The sequence below is a fragment of the Podarcis vaucheri genome (assembly GCF_965113315.1).
Source record: "Podarcis vaucheri genome assembly, chromosome: 17".
NCBI classification, from domain to species: domain Eukaryota; kingdom Metazoa; phylum Chordata; class Lepidosauria; order Squamata; family Lacertidae; genus Podarcis; species Podarcis vaucheri.
The window spans coordinates 28859084-28872689 of record NC_138755.1 but is presented as its reverse complement, the minus strand read 5'-3'; the positions used below and the strand labels follow the sequence as shown (position 1 = coordinate 28872689).

Below are 13606 nucleotides of genomic sequence, written 5' to 3'. Positions count from 1 at the left end.
TGCTACCAATGCCTAAGCAACCACTCACATTGCTGTTTTTGAATAAAGTTGTGGCCAAAATTATGCCAAAAAAATTAAACAAAATTAAGTGTCAATTGTGTTTTCCTTTGGGGTGTATTGGGGACCTTGACACGCAATACTCAGTCACCTAGTCTGAGAATTTAAGATTTGGCTCTGAATTTGGTGTCACAGGGAGATACACACACTTAACACTACTCATGTAAGTTGCAGATAAGGGTTTTGTTTATATCCATATTTTGTGTGAACCTAGTGTCATGACTGGAGTACCTGGAGATGTTGGTGGATTTTAAAGGATGATGTAGACAATGCACAAATATGCCCAACACATGGATGGGTATTTTCCACGTTAAACTGATTTATATATCTGCAAGAGCCACACACATTCCCAAATGACAAGGGTGGGTGAACCAGTCTTCTGTTTCTTGGATCTGTGGGCCGTTTCACCAATAAACATTTTCAAATTACCATGAATACACTATTCCAAAAGTCTTCTGTTTGTAGTTGTTGCCTTTGTTGCATCACTTTCATGTTTGCTTTTTTTTCTTACGTTTTTCACCCCACTCTGTCTTAGAATTTTAAAACAGCTTCAAGGTGGCTTGCAAGTACAATCCAGGAACAATAAATATCCATAAAAAATGCTATTTTAATGAAAATTCATTAAAAAATACACACAAACAGCAGTAGCACTGAAAATTAGTTAAATAAGCAGTATAGGATGCTTTCTTATACTGACTCAGACCACTGGTCCATCTAGCAGGGAACTGTCTACAATGATTGGCAGCAGACCTATCTGATCTCCCCTCTGACATGGCTTTATTTCTGACTGAAAGCAGCAGCTGCTTTTGGCCTGGTACTTAAAACCCGTTAATCCATTTGCTAGGGAAGCAGCCCTAAGCAGAGCATTCCAGTGTTGAGGTACTACCACCAAGAAGGCCCTTTCCTCAGTAATTACTAGCATCAACTCAGATGGCTGGAATACCCAGAGAAGGGTCTCTGAAGATGATCTCCACACACAGGCAGGTCCATATGGGAACAGATACCCAGATCTGAAACCATATAGGAAAGCCTTCTTGATATTGTTGGACTTCAGCTCCCATCAGCTGCAGCCAACATTGCATGATGGGAATTGCAGCCCAGCAACATCTTAAGGATGGAGAAGGAGGTTAAAAGCAGCACTTTGCCCTGTGCCCCAAAATAGACAAGCCCTCTTCATATGCTTCTTCTGCGTGAATACAGAACTGGCAAAAAGTGCTGAATGCAGATGCCATGGAGGCAGCAACACAAATGGCCAAACCTCAAAGAGCACCCTGAACCCATGAACCTGACCCTTTAGGGCAATGTTTCCCAAACTTGGGTCTCCAGCTGCTTTTGGACTACAATTCCCATCATCCCTGACAACTGGTCCTGCTAGCTAGGGATGATGGGAGTTGTAGTCCAAAAAATAAGCTGGCGACCCAAGTTTAGGAAACTCTGCTTTAGGGGAAGTGAAATCCCATCCAGACAGCTTCAATGCAACCTGACACTGTTGTTCTTTCAACAATTTATACAGTATGTTCAGGCCAATACATTCAGCCTCAAGAATACATGGATCACTTAAAAATAATATAAAAAGTACTACTGGCAGGGAGCAAATTGGGAGAGCAGTGTCAATGCTACCCTTGCATTGCTGGGGGGGGGGGTTCTCCTGACCCCACTGGTTAATTTTGGGGCACATATGGGAAGGAGGGGGGAGCCCTACTTTACAAGGGAATCCCTTGCATTGGACTTCTGCTTACAGGGTTCATTAATTAAATTCCACTCAATACATTTATGCTTCACCCTTCCAAAAAAAAGATGTTCAGGATGATTTACACTGGGACTGTATTACACCAGTAATTATTCATGCCCTCCCCACCTTTTGCCTGTGCATCTTTGTGCTGTTCCTGTTCTCCAGAGAGCATTTTTCGAAGCCGACTTTGCCTCCAAATAGAATTTCCCTGTATCAAAAATCAATCATTCCCTCACTTTGGCTCTAATGGGTAGGAAATACGATGGTTCACTTTCTGCTTTCTGCTGGCTGACCTGTGCTCTCTGCAAGGCTTTCAGGCTCTTGCCAGTAATGTGAGCATTTAAGGCTTTTCACATGGCAGCCATGTTAAAACTACAGTACCTTAAAACAATCCTCGGTCTGTTTTTCCATAGAGTTTTAGAATTTTTGTTGGCGGGCTTTATCACTAGGGAATGCTGTTATGGGGTTTGCTATTTGATTTGCTACTGGGGGTTGCCTTAAGGAAGGAGAGTTGTGAGTCAAGGACAGGATTGTCTTCAGATGGCTCAGGGGTTGGATAGTTCCATACCCTCCAACATTTCTCCAATGAAAATAGGGATTTCCTAAGGAAAAGCAGGATATTCCAGGATACAATCAGAAACCGGGACAGCTTCTCTAAATCAGGGATGTCCCTGGAAAATAGGGACATTTGGAGAGGCTGCCCTCTGTGATCTCTGACAGAGCTTTTTGTAGCCCTTTCTCTAAATCTCCTCTGATACAAAGGCCTGAATATGGGGCTCTCTGCATGAAATGCTGTATTCTACCACTGAGCTATGTGACCCATTGCAAATGGAGCCAGTGACCATAGGGTTATGCTGTGAATAACCCTCTATGTCACATTATCAGGTAGAACCAGGTATATACAGCAGGTGAGATAAGAATCAAACGAGTGTTGGCATCTAATGCCAGTCTTTTCTTAGTTCTAACCCTTACAGATGTTTCAATATTCTACTGAATGCTTCAGGAGGTTTGGCCACATTTGAACTTTGAGCTCCTTTTACTTTCATCTGGCCAATATTACTGTTCACCCTCCATATAATATAGGATGGTTATAAATCACTTTGGTAGGAGAGACACCAATTCAGAGTGTTTCTCCACTAAAGCAAGGAAGCAATTTATTGATGATACTGTACTAGAGCTATACCTTTTCATTCTAATCAGCCACGATTGTTACATTTCTGCAAGGACCTTAAGGAAAACCGTCTCGTCTATAATTTTGTAAAACCCCAAACAAGATTAGACTTTCAGCTTCACTGGATATTTTGCCAGCTCTCCTTGCCTGGCTGCCTCTGATGGAAGACCAATGGAGAAGAAACAAAGCGATGAGAAGATCTATATATTTTGGGCATGTAATAGAGGACAAAAAAGTCCGCAGGCTTGCAATAAAATGATGTGAAAAGTGATCTGGGCTGTTTCCAAACAGGTCACATAACCAGCTCTTAAAACAAAAGCTTCCTTTTGGTTCCCCCTTGGTCTTTTATCATTGATTATTGAGTCTTGTCATTCATCATACGCCGACTTTTATATATTCTGTCCCATCTCAAAGCCCCGAAATAGCTCTTGAAGAAAACTTACAAAGAAGTCAAAATGCACAGAGTACAATGCAAAGCTGTCTTTACCATTTGGATAGGGCTGGGGAGCCTCAGACCCAGGGCCAGAGGGAGTCATCCAGGACTTTTTGGAGGTCATACCCTCTCTCTGTTCCCATGCCTTTTGCCAGCTCCTGCTTCCTTGGATGTAGGCAAGAAAGGGGTGCATGTGCACCTATTTATTTTTTATTTTATTTATTGAATTTATATACCGCCCTATACCCGGAGGTCTCAGGGCAGTTCACAGAAAAGATCACAATATATAAAATCAAAATCAAAACAATAACCCAATAGCATCCCCCCCAAAGGAGCCACATTTTTCAAGGATATAGGGTGTCAATCAGGTCAACCAAAGGTCTGGTTAAAAAGGAATGTTTTTTGCCTGGTGCCTGGTGCCTAAAGGTGTATAATGGTGCCTAAAGGTGTATAATGAAGGCACCAGGTGAACTTCCCTGGGGGAAGCACTCCACAGATGGGGAGCCACTGCAAAGAAGGTCCTGTTCTCATATTGCCACCCTCTGGACCTCTTGAGGAGGAGGCACACGAAGGAGGGCCTCAGAAGATGAAGTTCATATGGAAAGAGCAGATCCTTGAGGTATTGCGGTCCTGAGCCGCTTAAGGCTTTATGGGTCAAAACCAGCACTTTGAATTTGGCCCTACGTAGAGGCTAGCCTACTGTAAAGGTAAAGGGACCACTGACCATAGGTCCAGTCGCGGACGACTCTGGGGTTGCAGCGCTCATCTTGCTTTACTGGCCGAGGGAGCCGGCGTACAGCTTCCGGGTCATGTGCCAGCATGACTAAGCCGCTTCTGGCGAACCAGAGCAGTGCACAGAAATGCCGTTCACCTTCCCGCCAGAGTGGTACCTATTTATCTACTTGAACTTTGATGTGCTTTCGAACTGCTAGGTTGGCAGGAACAGGGACTGAACAACAGGAGCTCACCCCATTGCGGGGATTTGAACCGCTGACCTTCTGATCGGCAAGCCCTAGGCTCTGTGGTTTAACTCACAGCACCACCTGCGTCCCTACTGTAGAAAGGTACAATTCACATCTTTTGCTTCATCCACTCTTGCCTCTGGTCCTGCTCCTAAAAGGTTGCCCAGAAGGGAGTGTGACCCTTCAACTGAGAAGGGCTAGGAAGCAGCTGTGTACAAAGACATCCATTGGTGCAATATACATTGGCCCATCTAGCAGAGCTGCACTTGCCAGCAGTGGCTGTCTACAGGTCCATACAGGGAATATCCCAATCTTACCTGGAGATGCTGAACCTGGGACTTTCAGTCTGTAAACCAGATGCTCTACCAGTGATCTATGGCTGCATATGTCCCCTTGATTTGTCACCTTTTCAAAGTATTTTTATTTAAACAAATGTGTCTTCAGAAACTAAAATCATTATAGCATTCTCATTTAAAAAAGAAGAAGCCTGCTATACTTACAGCTCTCCTCCTTTCCCTCCAGGCTGTTGTGCCAGTTTAAGGCCTACGACACCAGCTGCTTCTGCTGCCAACCGCTCTCCTCTGCCATGATATTCCTTATGCAATGCTAAGTGTTCGTGAACACTACGCAGAAGACAGAGATAGGTGGCAGCCTGGAAATGTAGGTCATGCTGGGCCCTGCATCATTTTTTCACTGGTTACCCGGTGGACATGGAAGCCTTTCTTCAAATTTTGGTAAGCTTTCATCTCCTGGTAGTAGAGGTTGCCTTGCACACATTGGGAGCTTGCACAACAGGTACAGAGGGGTGAGCCCAGCACTGCCATCTTGGCCATTACAGCAGTCTTCTGTCTGAAAAAAGATTCCCCACCTCCTGCTGCAGAAGATTCCAAGTTGTTCCCCACTCACAACCACTTGGATCCAAACTTTACCCCAATTATACACCATGATGTCAGAGACCAGGCTGAGGAGAGCTACTCCGATGAGGAATGGTGGGGGCCTCCCCTCCCTCTGCTCCTGACCAGGATCCTGCAGCTGCCCAGGAGCCGTGGAGCAGTATAGATTTAGAGCAGTGGTTTGCAGAGGGACAGAGTTCGGAATACAACAGCTGGGCAGAACTGAGTGGGGAACAGCTAGGAGAAGAAGAATAGGGAGAGAGAGAATGAACAGACTCCCTTTCACTGGAAAGTGTCCCAGCGCTCAGTCCAAGGTCAAGGAGAACAGATAAGGTAGCTACACAGAAGGCCAAATGGTTGTGAGATCAGGTTGCCAGACCAGGAATTGAGGGGGGTGACTTGGGGGGAAATGGGAGGAAACCTTAATTGGGAGCACCTTTCCTCCCAGATGGAGTCTTTGTTCTTTCTCTGTGAACATTAAAAATCTCTTTAACTGGTAAGGGACTATTTTCGCTTTGTTCTGCTTATCCACAGCAAAAGGGAGGAAGTAAGCCATTTCCCTGAGGCCTGACACATACACCGGCTGTGCTATTGGCTCTCACACCCTCCAGTTCCTGGGATCAATATAAGACATTTTTTCTTGAAGTACATAAATGCCCACCTTCCACCAGCTTCATTTATTTATATATACCTTGGTTCACAATTAAAAAATCTTTTTTAAAAGAACAAAAAACCCACAATTTTCAAAATGTACAGATTAAAAATATACTAAACACAGCGGGATCACCAGGAGTACCTTAGAACAACAAACTCTGCCAATATGAAATGAGTAATTGCAACCCATTTTTCTTGGCCTCTGTGCTGTGAAGATGCAATAAGAAGTTTGTTCAAATGAAAGCATTGCATGCTAATTATTTTACTTTATTTTATTTTTATTACTGTTCTGCAATACACACATTTTACTTTTGCCAAAAATGTGTGCAATATTTATTGCTTATTGCATAGAGTCAGAAGGGAGAACTATCCCAATTGATTTTATATATATTACCCCTGCTTTGGGTGCCAGCTTCTTTTTTCAATCTCCTATCCTAGATCATATAGTTCTAAAAGAATGCCCTTTCAGTGCCAGACCACTTAATTTTGTTCAAAATCCTCATAATCAAAGATTGCAATAAATCATTAAGGTTTATAATAACATTTTATTCTAAGAGTAGAGCCTGTGGGTGGGGGCAGCTACACAATGTAATTGTGTTAAGGATTATTGGGACAAGATGATTCCTCAGAAATTGCTGTGGCAGCATAAAGAGGCCCGTGGTCATAAACCACACAGTTCACACATCAGCAAAGTTTAAGTACTAGCATCCAGAGTACATACTTTTCTCACAAATGGTCTAACCGGCACTTAGGCTGTATGAGAGAGGTATAAGAAATCACAGGTTAACCCAGATGGGGAGAAATTCAAATCTGTTCACATTTAAAGGCAAATCTACCTAATTTGCCCTTTTTGAAACAATCCGAGAACCAAAATACAGCAATCCTTAGAAATTCGCACTTTGCCGAATTTTGCAATGCAGTGCTCTAGTCAAGTAATGTGTACAATGTGAGAGCCAGTGTGGTGTAGTGGTTAAGAGCGGTAGTCACGTAATCTGGGGAACCAGGTTCGCGTCTCCGCTCCTCCACATGCAGCAGCTGGGTGACCTTGGGCCAGTCACACTTCTGTGAAGTCTCTCAGCCTCACTCACCTCACAGAGTGTTTGTTGTGGGGGAGGAAGGGAAAGGAGAATGTTAGCCGCTTTGAGACTCCTGAAGGGGAGTGAAAGGCGGGATATCAAATCCAAACTCTTCTTCTTCTACAAGAAAGTGTGCTAGGGTAAAGTTCAGATAAAAGTGCATCTATCAGTGCAAAGAACACACAAAATACATTGTATTAGGGAAAATTGCTTTGCAAAAATGTGTGTGAGAGGGGAAATTACAAACAAATGTGTATGTTATGAAAAATCTGCACTAAAATTCTGCTCAATTTTCATGTGAAGAATGGAATTTAAGATTGGAAAAATGAGAAACTGTGAAAACAATGAAATTGAGATATTCAACTATTTCTGTCCTGCAGAAGCTGGAAAGTTTATTGAGATGGTTCATTTTGTTCGTTTAGTGCCTCTTTGATGTGCTTCGAAATGCATAGCATGTAGTACACATTTATTAACAAATGACAAGGTCTCTTTTAAAGAAACCGGTCCCTGAATTCTATCTCCTGGTCATTTTTAGCAGGGCCATATATCCTACTTTAGAGAGGTCAGTCCTCTAACTGAAGGAGTCTTCTGTTTGAAGGGTTGTTCAGTCCAAATATAGTTATAGAAATTATGAATTTGGGAGAATGAACCAATTGACACCTAGACAGCTGAGTACACACAGAGGTCAATATCTGTGTGGCTTTGAGTTCCAGGCTCCCAGGTCCTAATCCAACATTTTATCTGTTACATGAAATGGACTCAGGACAAATATCTGTTCCAATGAATTCTCATCATGTATGCTATAGATGTTGTGTGCCTTTGTAGGCCAACTTTCCATATTGAGAAGGTTTCACTTTGTTTAAGCCTGGCTGTTTATAATATCTAGGCCATTGGTTGAGACAAATTAATATTTTCAAGATTATTTTTTCTTTTCAACCATAAAAGATTTCATCTAGTGCTCACCTGAGAGATCCTTTTAAAAAATAAATCTGGGGAAACTGATATAAAATCTTCCTCCTGCTTATCTTGCTGTTACAGACCTTGTTAAGTTCACGAGCAGATTTTTATTGTTGTTTTTCTAATCTGCTTTAATGGCACTCTTCCCACCTTCAATCTTCATTTTTTTCTGATGTGGCAATCTCAGTAACTTTACAGAATTGCATCCGCTTATTTGTAAGGCACCTGGAATGATCAAGGGATTGGAGCATATTTTATTTGCTAAAGTAACTGCAAATGTTTGAGAGAAAAAGTCTTAAGTGAGTATATGACACTTAAAATCTATAAAATCATGAGGTCTATAAACAGAGCAAATGGTTTTCTCTCTCTTGTGCCGCTAGTAAATCTCAATGATCAAGAAGTTTCATTAAAGATAATTGCATTGCAATGCATTTTACATTTCTTCTCATCACTTTGACAATGGATACAGGAGTTGAGGTGGTGTGACCCCACCACATGTTGTTGGACTACAACTCCCATCATCCCTACACAATACACATTGGGGCTCAGACAGACAGGAGTTGGAATCTAGCAATATCTAGAGGGCCACAGGTTCCTTACTTTGGCTTTGAATGTTGACTTACCTTCTTAATTTCTATACCAAATTCCATTTGGTTATCTCTGGGTTGGAGTGCTGGTGTCACAAACCAGCACAGGCTATTTCAGAAGTTTTAGGCCTTACTTTACACTGTTAAGTAGAACTTGTAGTGATTCTGGGAAAATGATTGGCAGTAGGTTCATGATTGAAAACAGAAAGTACTACCTTTGACTAAGCAATAGAGAAGAAATCAGACACCTTACCAACAGGTGCCTGAACACATAAGAGATGTGGCTGGCTAATGGAAAGGTCCCCAAAAAGAAAGACTCCACACAATACAAAGGTCTTCCAGATTTCTATTACATCTGTTCTGTTTACATTGCTTTTAAAAGAGTAGACAAACTCATGGAGGAGAGGCCAAGCGGTGGCTCTTAGCCATGCCAAATAAATGCAACCTCCAAATCCATAGACCAAGGGTGGGTAACCTGTGTCTCTCCAGGTGTTGGTTACAGCATCAATCATTCCTTAATACTGGTCATTGTAGCTGGGGCTGCTGGGAGTTGGAGTTGCATGTCGAGGTCCCCAGGGCCACCCCAATAACTCACACATCACACAGAATTTTTGTTAAAGGTTTTGGGCATAATTTTGGTCACAACTTTATTAAAATACAAACATGTGAGTGGTTGCTTAGGCATTGGTTGCGACTATCTGCCCCCACCACAGACACAGCAAGGTCAAAGCGAACGACCCTAAATATGGGGGGAGGGGTAGGCAATCCGATGCATGGGCGAAAAGAGGAAGCCCTAGCCTCGTGCAAGGAGTTTTAGCATTTCTGGCAGTTAATCAACAAATGGCAACATTAACTTCTTCCCAACAACAAGGGAAGCCCCAATTGCATCAGTGGCCAACGATCAATTAGCCCACCCCCAACTTTGGAGTGTCCTGGCGGCCCCCACCACAACATGTGCTCTCCATGAAGGAGAACACGCTATATCCAAATGACATGCAGAGTGCCATCGGTGCCCCATCCCTGCCATAAGAAGTATAACTCTGAGTACAAAATATCCGAGGATATGAAACAGGGCAGCTCTCTGTTTCATCTAGCTTCACTTCTGAACTTTGTGGGGCATCCGGTTGGCCACTCAGGTACCATGTGAGGTCAGTTCTTTATGTTCTTAGCGCAGCCACACTGGCTTGGTTTGATACCCTTCATATTTCTTTGTCCCTTGTCCTACAGTGTAGAGAGCTATAATCAATATTGTCTATGGGTGCTGTCTGGATTTCAAGATTCCTAAGGTGTTTAGAGGCCTCTGCTTCAGTAATGTACAGAATCTTGATGGAGGAAACGGCGGCAGTAACCATCTGCATTCATGTATTCTCTGTCACCCTGTCAGATAATATCGGTAAAGGCTGCACTCATGGCACTTCAAAGACAGTATTAAGTATTTATTGGCATTGTCATTGGCAGCATCAATCTTTGATGATGTCTCATACTCATAAAATTCCATTTAAAGCTGAGGCACACAGTAGCTCAGGGCAGGTCTCCATTAAAAATGCAATTCCAGTACTTTGCATTTTTTAAAAAATGCCTACTTCTGTGGTGTATGGTCTGGATTGATTTAAGCTGTTGGGAATCAGGATGACCTGTTTGGATTCCGAGACAGATTGCCAGCTTGATCCTAAATACACTGAAAGTAAATGCTATTAATTTTGGTTGTCCTTTCCATTACTTACTTACTTACTTACTTACTTACTTACTTACTTATTTATTTATTTATTTATTTATTTATTTATTTATATTTATACCCCACCTTTCCTGAAGGAGCTCATGGTTCTCCATCTCTCCCACTTTATCCTCACAACAACCCTGTGAGATAGGTTAAGCTAAGAGATAGTGATTGGCCCAAGGTCATCCAATGAGCTTCATGGCTGAGTATGGACTAGAACTATGCTCTCGCACATCTTAATTCAGCTCTCTAATGACTACACCACACTGCTCATATGGAACAGCCTGATGTAGTGAGGGAGCTCTGTAGCTGCAATGCTAACAACAACAACAGCTGCAATGAGTTGCAATGCTGAATTGCAACTCATTACCAAACTTAAAACCATGGAGAGACCTGGTCTGAACAGAGACATTGGATTCTTATCTCATTATACATGACTAAGCCATTTCCCACCTTCTCACCCCTTGCCTTTTCCTGTAAGACCTATTACAGTCGTTAAGAGTCGTCAACAGGCTCATCTCAGCTATCTGCCAATCTCCCATTCCCACCACCCTTCTGAGTAATATCCCTCCCCACCTTCTCACTATATAGAAGGATCTGGCAACTTCTGTTTCAGTGTATCTGAAGAAGTGTGCATGCACACGAAAGCTCATACCAAGAAATAACTTAGTTGGTCTTTAAGGTGCTACTGGAAGGAATTTTTTTTATTTTGGCTATGGCAGACCAACACGGCTACCTATCTGTAACAACAACAACAACAACAATTCATTATTTAAACCCCACACATCTGACTGGGTTTCCACAGCCTCTCTAGGCAACTCCCAACAGAATATTAAAAACACAATAAAACATCAAACATTAAAAACTTCCCTAAATAGGGCTGCCTTCAGATGTCTTCTAAAAGTCAGATAGTTGTTCATTTCCTTGAAATCTGATGGGAGGGCGTTCCACAGGGCAGGCGCCAATACAGAGAAGGCCCTCTGTCTGGTTCCCTGTAACCTCACTTCTGGCAGTGAGGGAACCGCCAGAAGGCCCTCAGTGCTGGACCTCAGTGTCTGGGCTGAACGATGGGGGTGGACATGCTCCTTCAAGTATACTGCTATGAACATTTACCCAGGAATAAGCCCCATTTTGTCCTTACTATTTACTGTTCATTAGATGACTTGCCCACCCTTCCCCATAAAATTTCAGGGCAGGTCTTAACAATATGGAAATACAATATTCAGAAGTTGGCGTGAGTAGGATTGCCCAGTGTTGTGCAAATGTATGCAGCCAATGCAAGTATAGCCAGCCAATGCAGACCTGGATGCAAAATCTTTATAGCAATATTTATCCAGGTACCATTGAATCAGCTTGATGCACACCAGGATATATATTCCATGTTGGAGCCACCAACAGAGAATTTACACATCTAGCCATGCTGTATCCAACCCACAGCTGGAAATGAGTTATTTGGGTTATCCAGCTTGGTTGGTGTTGACTAGAATGAGTTTGGTCCCTTTGAGATTCCATGAAGGCAGGAAGTCTGTGACTGAGTAGCATCTCTGTCACAGAACCCTTATAATGCTATTTCTATTTCTGTTGCTACACAGGGACAGGAGACAAGACACAAAACCGCAATATCAAAATAACTTGATTGATCAGTGAGGAGCTAGCTCTTGGTGAGTATTGCCACCAATATGTCCTTCAAAGATTAGTTTTGAATTAGATGAAACTTCTGAGGAATTTCAAGAACAGCCAACAGAGATTCCCTTTGGAGCAAAGCGTCTCAAAGAGGCATGCTTCATTCTCTCACCTCTCCCTACTCTAGCATATCTCCAGAGAAACCCTGTGAGATGCATTAGTTTGAGAGATGGTGACTGGTTCATGATAATCCAGTGAGCTTTATGGCAAAGTAGAGATCTGACCCTGGGTATCCTCAACCTGAGTCCTACACCCTAACCATTACACCACGCTGCCTGCCTTATCAAAAGAGTTTTGATAAAATTAGTAGGACTTATTAGGCATGATGTCACCAGCCAGGTGATGGTGTGAGAGAGACTAGTAACCAAACCTCATTTGTTTGCTGCTAGTATTCCAAGGGCTAAGATCAGGAATAAGATAGTAAGGTGGAACTTCCTTTTACATATGCCTGGCATCCATTAAAAATAGCTCTACCTTCTACAAGAAAAGGATTGGATTTTCCCCACCCACCCACTTTGCAATGATTTTTTAGAAAAAGAAAAAGAGGGGGAGAGAAAATAAACAGGTTGGCATCTAGTTGTATTTTATGTTGATATGTAATTGCGTATTCATTAGGAAGATGATTTTCTTGTTGATGTTTTCTTAAGTATTGATTTTGGTATTTGATTAAGGCAGTTAATCTTAAAATTACCATGCTTGCTGTTATCCCATAAATGCAGTTATATCACAGTTAATCTGAGAATTTAGATGGAAATTTTCTCTCTCTTTCTACCTTTTTAGGAGGCAGTATATTCTCTTCTTGACATCTATGAAAATGGACCGGACTGGTTGAAATTCTCCTTAGAAATTAACATAGGGTGCTCAATGCCATGGTCTTAAAAATGGCAGTAACTGCTGGTAGCAGAGAAGAATTATTATAGCACAGTAATTAGAAATGTTACAAATGATCCAGAGTCCCACAGATCAAATCTCAGTTTAGCCATGAACCTCCAAACTGGCCTTAGACTAGTGATGGGAAGTTGTTTTTGAAATCCAGTAGCCCCGGCCAACATGCTCTGTGGCTGGGAAAAATAAGAGTCTAACATTATCTGGCATTCACACCCATATTATAGTCCAACGTTATCTGGCATTTAAACCCAGGGCTGGTCCTATCATTAGGCAAAAATGAGGCAGCTGCTTAGGGCACAGACCTCAGAAGAGTGCAGTACTGACCTTTGAGGGGCATATTTTTAAAGAGATTCACAAGATTATTCAAAAATTATTAGTGTGCTGAAACATTTTCTTTTGTATTTGAGAAAGATAATCAAATATTGTTGCATTAGTTTTCCTCTCAATGTAAAATAAATTTAGCAGTTTCAAGTTTTGTGCTTTTCATTTTTTCTACAATGAATGGGGTTTTGTTGGCGCAGCCCTACAAAATACTATTTTAATATGTATCTCAATATGAATTTCTACATCGATTTTTAATAATGCAATAATGGATCATAAAGGGACTGATGCATCTATCCCTTTGGTTACAAAAGGATCAAATAGGCTCCAGAACTGGGCGAAAGGAGAGGTGAGGCAGTCAGATGAAATGGTAAGCCTAAGTAAAACCTAGGTGGAATACATTAAGGGAGAATGGTATCAAATTAATATTGGTGCATATGAAGAAAGCACCTGATGGCTAGAGCTCATAAAACAT

The 13606-nt window shown here is 42.1% G+C and overlaps 1 long non-coding RNA gene across 1 annotated transcript; it reads left to right on the top strand.

Annotated features, from left to right (window-relative positions):
• The first annotated feature begins 4915 nt into the window (after nt 1-4915).
• On the top strand, nt 4916-12994 carry LOC309522192. Its single transcript, XR_014214964.1, has 3 exons — nt 4916-5089; nt 11832-11900; nt 12703-12994. It is a non-coding gene; the product is annotated as an uncharacterized lncRNA (long non-coding RNA).
• The last annotated feature ends 612 nt before the right edge of the window (nt 12995-13606 follow it).